General features: G+C 33.8%; 1 long non-coding RNA gene across 1 annotated transcript; it reads right to left on the bottom strand.

Annotated features, from left to right (window-relative positions):
- Positions 1-608: 608 nt before the first annotated feature.
- On the bottom strand, positions 609-8,179 carry LOC147076008 (uncharacterized). The gene is made up of 4 exons (XR_015069909.1): positions 7,962-8,179; positions 5,721-5,852; positions 3,654-3,806; positions 609-3,443 (listed from the first exon to the last, which is right to left on the bottom strand). It is a non-coding gene; the product is annotated as an uncharacterized LOC147076008 (long non-coding RNA).
- Between the last annotated feature and the right edge of the window lie 282 nt (positions 8,180-8,461).

Genomic DNA, 8,461 nt, shown 5'->3' with positions numbered 1-8,461 from the left:
TAATTTATTATTGTACCTACTTAATATACGGTAACAGTCAAGTGGTGACCGACGTCGAGCTTTATTCATAAGCGGGCACTCACATCTACACTCGCCCATCTGCGAACAGCCATAAATCAAACCTTCCAATAACGTCGATCCGGTGTTGCATATTATGATGGCAGCGCAGACAGTCGCAAGTAGCCTTCGAAACGTATAGATATTTGAATACGGCGAGCTGGTATTGGAATGATCAATTCGTAGGTTTTTGTATGCGTCCTGGCGTCTTCGACTCGCAGCCCGAGAAGCGTGCAACTTGTCGATTACAACAGCAAATGTTTTTTTCAAACTAAGCAGTCGCAGTTGACCAATCTGCGAAGTTCCATTAATTTGCCAACCTATGTTTTGTGAACAACGATGACGTCACATCGAGGTATTCTACGCATTACAGGCGGACCGAGTTTCGATATGAAAGCCGGCTGACAGTTACTGCATGCTTGATAAGGTAAATTTTATAGGAAAATGGTTTCTTTGACAAGTTATAGGTAACTGTATTTTTTTTTCTTTTATGGTGTTAACTGTCAATTATTGAATTAAATGCAAAAATTTTATTAATAAAACAACTTAAAATATACAAATGGTATTTTTATTTAAAATCAAAACACATGAAACATTAATATAAAATTTGAAATTAATGATATTTGAAGACCACTGTGTGTGCTTTCAATTCCAAACCTACGCATGAACCAAAAGATGAAAGGAATGCAAAACCTGACACCAATAATTTTGACCTTGTGTGGATTTCTAACAAGCTCTAGTCTCGAATCTACCTTTATCAGAGATCCATTATCAAAAACGTGAGAAATTAGAAAATTTAAAAATCGACCTTTTAAATAGATTGTGCACCACTGATTTACTGGTATACTCCTGATAGAAAGTAGTAGCAGACACGATTATAATATAATATCTATTGGCATATGGATTGTGTAAGATTTTTCAATCCACCTTAAGGCTATACCTCAGTTGAGGCTTAGTCGTCGCCATCACGAAACAAAATGACGTATTGTGCTATGTTCAAAATGAACATAACTAAGTTTCATACCGCTGGCAACCCCGTTTATTATGTATGGTCACGTCGATGGAGCGTACGCGATTTGACAGATGTCGCTGATGGAATTTCCGGCAACAACGGATGTCGCTAGGTGTGGAACAAGCAACTTCGCTTTTTGATTCTGACTGTCGTCTAGTATAGTCGTGCTCCGCTTGAGTTTTACCCAACATTTATCATGGACGTCATGGAGCACGATGCAGCCGCAGTGTTTGAAGCCTCTGATCGTTCCAGTTTGGTATTTTAAAAACTATTATTTGATTCACAACTCTTCCAATGTTTCTTTTCAAACTTAGCTGCTTGTATTTATTTTAGTATTTCCAAATTTTAGTATCGAGCCGCTTAATAACTTTTTAATGTATTTCTAATTTCTTGCTTTGCTATAATATAGTTTCTGTCAAGTATATAATTTGCTCTTTTATGTATTGTTCCCACTTTATTCCATACTGTTAAAATAATTATTATCTTTCACGGTCTTCAGATCGTGTGGCGTCCAGTAGTTTATTATGCACATCCTAAATCATAGATTGGCACGTGCCTTCAGCCGCGTAATCCTTTGTTTCTAATTAAATTTACAGTTGTCAGTTGCGAGGTTGCAGAAGTAATTATTGTTCGGCTTGAGAAAGATCAGGTAATTCACGGCCCTTGTTTCTCATGTATCATACTGTTTGCTTTAACTATACTTCACTTTATTCTATTGTATCTAGAAACTCCTTTTATTTTGTAATTGTGACGACAAAGATCACAATTACAAAATATTTATATATCAATTGACACCTCGACGTTCGCTTTCAGACTGCCAGCGAGTCCAAAATTTCGTCGCGCCTATAGTTGAAAATTATTTGCCGTTTCACTGACGTATCGCCTTAACGAATTAGTTTTGGCCATCATGGGTCAATCTGTGCTTTTATTTTGTTATATCTATTGCAGGAGAAATTGGATCTTTACATTTAAATCGCTTATCACCATGGCGTGACATTTTGTGTGTTTTCATACTAAAAGCTCGTGCACATGAAAAATTACATTCGTTACATAGAAATGGCTTTTCACCAGAATGTGTCATTTTGTGTGCTTTCATGTGGGCAGCAACATTGCAAGAGTAATTACATATATCACATTTTAAAGACTTTTCACCGGAATGTTTCATTTTGTGTGCCTTCATGTTGCAGGTTGTTATACAGGAATAGTCACATTTATCACACTTCAATGGTTTTTTACCAGAATGAATCATTTTGTGTTTTTTCATTTGAAAGGATGTTATAGAAGAGTAATCACATTGATTACATTTAAATGGCCTTTCACCAGAATGTGTCATTTTGTGATATTCCAGCTTATTATAAGCGATACATGAGTAATCACACTGATCACATTTGAAAGGTTTTTCACCAGAATGAGTTAATTTGTGTAGTTCCATGTTGCCAGAATGTGTAGATGAGTAATGACAATGGTCACATTTAAATGGCTTTTCACCAGAATGAGACATTTTGTGTAATTTCATCGAACTAAATCTAATACACGAATAATTACATTGGTCACATTTAAATGGATTTTCACCATTATGAGACATTTTGTGTGATTTCATCGAACTAGATCTTATACAAGAATAATTACACTGGCCACATTTAAATGGCTTTTCACCAGAATGAGTCATTTTGTGATTTTTCATCGAACCAAATTTTATACAGGCGTAATTACATTGGTCACATTTAAATGGCTTTTCACCAGAATGAGTCATTTTGTGTTTTTTCATCGAATCAGATTTTATACAAGAGTAATTACATTGGTCACATTTAAATGGCTTTTCACCAGTATGATTAATTTTGTGTATTTTCATTGAACTAAATCTAATACATGTGTAATTACACTCGTCACATTGAAATGGATGTTCACGAGAATGAGTCATTTTGAGATTTTTCATCGAATCTGGTTTTATACACGAGTGACCAAATTGAGATTGAGTCATTTTGTTTAAATTCTTGAAATTGGATCGAATGCCTTTGTAATTTTCTGTTTTATTCGTTATTGATTTTTTATGACACTTTTTGTGAAGCGCCAATAAAGACAGCGACCCAAAAAAAATAAAACAAAATCTGCACACAAAATTTTCGCTATTAAACGATTTTTTTTCTAATTTAATTACAGCTACTAATAATTTGGGATCTGTGACGTTAGATTGTATAATTTGCTTACGTTTAGCAGTGCAACTGACTATATTTTTATTGGTTTCATATATCCCCAATTCTTTTTTAATGTCTTCATCATCAATCTGTATTTCATCGTGTCCCTCTTGTACTTTGATTTTCTCTGATAAACTGAGTCTACCGACATAGGTCACGGAAGTGGTTGCAGGAATCAACTAAAACAAGGTGAAGTATCGCATTAACATAGGCAAACGACATAGGTATATGAGAGAATAATTTTTAAATAGTCAAACATTTTAAAGTAATTGTGTAGGAATCTTGACATGCTGGAGGATCGAATTTAGAGTAGGTACCTTAGAAGTATGTTAATAAGTTATATCAATATGTTAGTTGATTATTTTAAATAAATATATATTGTTCTATACCAGATTTCCTGGTTTGCATTCGGAATAGGAGCAACCAGGATGAGGGTAATCATAATTGCCTTGCTCTACATCTTCTTCGACAATCTCATTCTCTGAGTCAACCCGTTCAAAATCAGTCTCCAGTTTGACAGTGGTTGGGTATTTTGAAGGTAACTATAAAAATAAGTACATTAATTTAATAAATAAAAGGCATATCAATATCTCCTTGTGACGATATAATATAATATATTATAATACAATACGATACGATACGATACGATACAATACAATATAATATAAAGAAGAATACACATTATTGAAAATTTAAATAGGTATATATACTAAGAGAAATAATAGAGATGTACCTTATAATATAAAAGAAGAAGAAGAAACATACATTACTATTAACAATGAAATAATATAAGCGTTTTTAAAAGTGATATATTATATGATTATGTATCAATACCAATTTTACCCTTCCCCATAAAAATGTCCCCAATTATATATCAAAAATTTTATCTAAAAACAACAACTACCATCCCGTAAATCATTACATGCTACCCTGCGATTTTTCAACCCCTATAATACAAATAATATTACGAAAACATTTTGCAAGGCAAACTTCACACAGAACCACGAGTACCTGGCTGTTTTCAATCTCCAAACCTCGGCTCGGGCCAAGTTACCGTTAAGATTTCAACATTTGTCAAGTATCTCTGCCTCACCACGCCACTACATCCTACATTCCCCTAGATGCTCTTTGAAAAATAAATTAGTCAGAAATTCATCACCAAAGTGGAAAAACGCCGCAGTTATATTTTTGGAGTAGCGCGACCAATGATATTATTATGAATGGACAACGCACTCAGTTCAGTAGCTAGCAAGTAAATTCGCGCATAACGACGTTCGCACATGTAGACGTCACGTGACAAATTCCATTATACGATATCACGCATCGGGAATTTATAGCATTATCACCTTTATTATAATGGCGTTAGAACAGTGTTTCTAGTATCAATATTTATTTGAGCGGACGATATTGATAATATTCAAATATAAATTATGCCATTCAGCAGATCCGACAAAACACATCGGGAATTTATAGCAATATTATCACCTTTATTGTAATGGCGTTAGAACAGTGTTTCTAGTGTCAATGTTCATTTGAGCGAACGATATTGATAATATTCAAACATGAATTATGCCATTCGGCAGACCCGACAAAAAAGTGAGTTTGAGATGATTCGTCCATATTAATTTCATTGAGCGCGATGCCCCGCATGGGCATGGGCGCAGCAACCGTTGAAGAAATATACCGATTCGAAAACGAACCCAACAACGATACCGTGTAATCTACTCTTTCTTTTTTTTCCTCCACCTTGTTTTTTCTGATTTTCTGAACTGATTACTTGTAATTTGTATTCTAAATGTCATGTTGTGAACGTCCTGAATTAATAATTTGTTATGCACTCAACATGTCTTTTTCAAATAAATAAATAAATAAGTTAATCAAAATCTTCAAGTCAAGTGTCAAGTGAAACCTAGAGCCGTTTCTAGAGCGATGCCCCTTAAGTTAATGGTATTATCCTAATTAGCGACCCGTATAACCTAATAAAAGTTAATCAACCCATCAGTGGCGTAGAAACATAGTTCCACACAAAAACACAAACCCACTTTCACCAAATCAAGATGATGTAATAATGTTTCATGTTTGAATAATTTTAATAAATTATAAATCTGCGCAGAGTTTTCGAATGAAGTTCTGTGTTGATAATATATCTGTACCTGTTATAATGTGTAACACAAACCCCTGCAATGTCTCCCCACAAACCAAAATACCAGGACCTGGAGAGAATCTTCAAACGTCAGTTACCCGTAGGTATTAGTTTGTACTTCAAATAAAAATAGTGTGGTCGATTTAAATTGAAGTATGTTTGGGACTTCAAAAATCGAAATGAAAGTATTTTTAAACTGGCGTTTGAATAAGAAATTAGTGTGTTATCCAGGATATTAAAGAGTAAGTATATATGCATAATACTACCTACCTATTTGAAATCATAATAAAATATTATATAAGTAGGTAAGCACCTGATTTACTAGCTCCCATTTTGAATATGAGCAACTGGGTTGCGGATCACTGTGTTCGACAAATTCTTCTTTGAAATCAATTCGAAGAGAATCAATCTCAGTTTTAATATCAGCAAAGTTGGTTACAGGGCTCTGAAAAACAAGACAGTAGGTATTTTATAATAAGTGTTTATATTATGTGTTTCTGCCTGTGACATATTATATTGTCCAGCTATTATTAATAAAAGTTCAACAGCTGTCTTCAGATTAAAGTAGTTAACCAGCGACCACAGAGACGCAGAATCTAACGGTAGGTAGCTTTACGACCCCAGACTTCTGGTCTTATACCTGAAATACCTTTTGGGAGTGTATAACGGTTTGATCGAGCCCTTGGCCTTTTAGTCAAATAAGGGATGAACAAAAGCACTTGGCCATCTTGCGGGGTTGTTTACCTTTCAGGAATAAGTCCCGAGACCTATGTTCTTCAAAATGAGGATAAATTTCGTGAATATACCAATACCATTCAAGATAACGTGAAAAACGGTAAAAACGTATGCGAGGAGATGATTGTTATTCGGCTTTTGCCTCTTATTAAATTCAAAATGTATAATAATTGTTAATCTTTAATATCGTGGGCGTACAGGCAGAAGTCACTAACTCCAAATACACAGTTCTGACAAATCAATGTTTTGTGGTTTTGTTTTTCTTAAAATGGTTGTAAAATCTTTATTTTTTGAGTTCTTCATTACTTTTATTTTTTTATATGTTCAAACATCTTAAATCATGACTTATGCCAGTCAAGCAGCATTATTTTTTCTATATAATGACATTAAAATATCAATTTCGTCAAAACTGTAGTAAGTGACTTCTGCCTGTACGCCCACGATATGTAATTTGTAAACTGTAAAATGTGTTGAAAAATCATCTGTAAAATGTAATAACTTTTCCCGAGAATGAATGAGGAGGAAAGTAGATTGTGCTAGAAGGATGAAAGGGACGTAATCAAACGATTGGCATATAAAATTTGTAGAATACGATGTTTTAAAAAAGTCAGTCGTATGGGGGGCTGTACTTACCGTACCTAACCGATTTTTTTTTAAACGGTACATGTTCAAATACGCGCGTTAACATCATTTTACTCCCTTCTTCAATTATAGTTTGTCAATTTATGGCTACGGCCGTAAGTTGTAGCTTAACTACTGGGGAATGCCAAAAGAAATGGCGTGATTCAAAAAAACACTGCCTTATTCTTAGGTCAATAATTATTATAAAGCAATCATTATTCGTAGGATGTTTATCACACAAATTTGGGATCACAGAGATTATCAATATAATTTTTTATCGTAAATATTTCACTATAATAATGTCGATATAAATTATACTGATGGTTTTATAAATACGTTTATTAAATGTAAAAAATCCTAACACCGCTGCAAATTTATGTACTGAAATATGACTATATTCTAAAACATTAGAGCGACAGGTTTAAAAGAAAACTATTCTATGTTATAAAAATACTTTATGCAGTCATCAAATGTTTAAAATAAATATAAAGGATAATAAGGCTTCAAAATTATATAAATAGATTATCTACAACGTTTAGGGTATGTCCAGGATCATGTTTTTAAAATAGAACAAAAGCTCCATTTTGACCTACGCTGAGCATGTCTCCCCTTAAGTATACCTTCTGTGTATTCAACAATGGTTTAATAGAGGCATTCCAGTCATTATATTGTCAAAATGGCGCAGAGACTTTAAAAACGGGCGTACAGACGTCCATGATGAAGCACTTATTGTAACAATTACAATACGTTGGTTGTAATTGTTGCAATAAGTGTTACATTTTAACAATGCCTCTCTTGCTGCTGTTAAAATATAACACTTATTGCAACAATACAACCAACTTATTGTAATTGTTAAAATAAGTGCTAATACTTTGATACAAACCTACTCTAAGTTTGATAATATCTATCACTTTATCACTTTAGCGGTCGATAAGTATAGAATATACCCACAGGAGTGCTAAACAACACCATCCGATCTAGCCCTGACACTCCTAGATATCTCAGTAGGTAGGTAACTAGTCAAATGATCGATATGAAGACAAATGTCAAAATGACGATGTATATATAATTTATTACCTGTTTCAACTAGTAAAGTTTAATATTTGTCACCCAACTGTTTTATTTCCATCAGTAAGAAACCACTTCAACAAAGAATAAACACAATCTTACAATGATTAATAAGTTTGGAAAACCTAACCTCAATAGTGCTGTTGGAATTGTAATCATTCTCTTGCTTTATAAAAATGTTTGTAACAGGATTGCTTGGATGGATTATTGGCACATCAAAGCATTGCTTCACTTCTGCGTCATCTTTAAAATTTTCTAGATCACTCTTTACATTCATTTTATGAAGTTTAATTAACGCAGAAATATCACAGTGTCGCTTGCTATATCTAGGTTCTAGGTAGATTGACTGCCGTGGCTATAGACAATTGGCTAAACTATAATCTCGACCATAGACAAAACGTCTTCATTGCAACTACATTATGTACTTACACCAACGGTGAACACCAATATAAAAATAAGTCTGTAAAAAAACAAAGACTGACTCTAACTCAGTCAAACGTTTTTGCTTTCATTGAAGTATGAACAAAGTTTCTTCTTCTTTATTGTGCCATCCCCTAGCGGAGGTCGGCCACCATTAATCTAATTTTTACTGTAGCTACAACAGGATTGTGGTCAGATGAGATGTCAGTA

This window comes from Rhyacophila brunnea, unplaced genomic scaffold (genome assembly GCF_057557595.1).
Source record: "Rhyacophila brunnea isolate RB1 unplaced genomic scaffold, BYU_Rbru_1.0 scaffold_136, whole genome shotgun sequence".
NCBI lineage: Eukaryota > Metazoa > Arthropoda > Insecta > Trichoptera > Rhyacophilidae > Rhyacophila > Rhyacophila brunnea.
The sequence above is the reverse complement of the archived record's forward strand: the minus strand, read 5'-3'. Positions and strand labels throughout refer to the sequence as shown.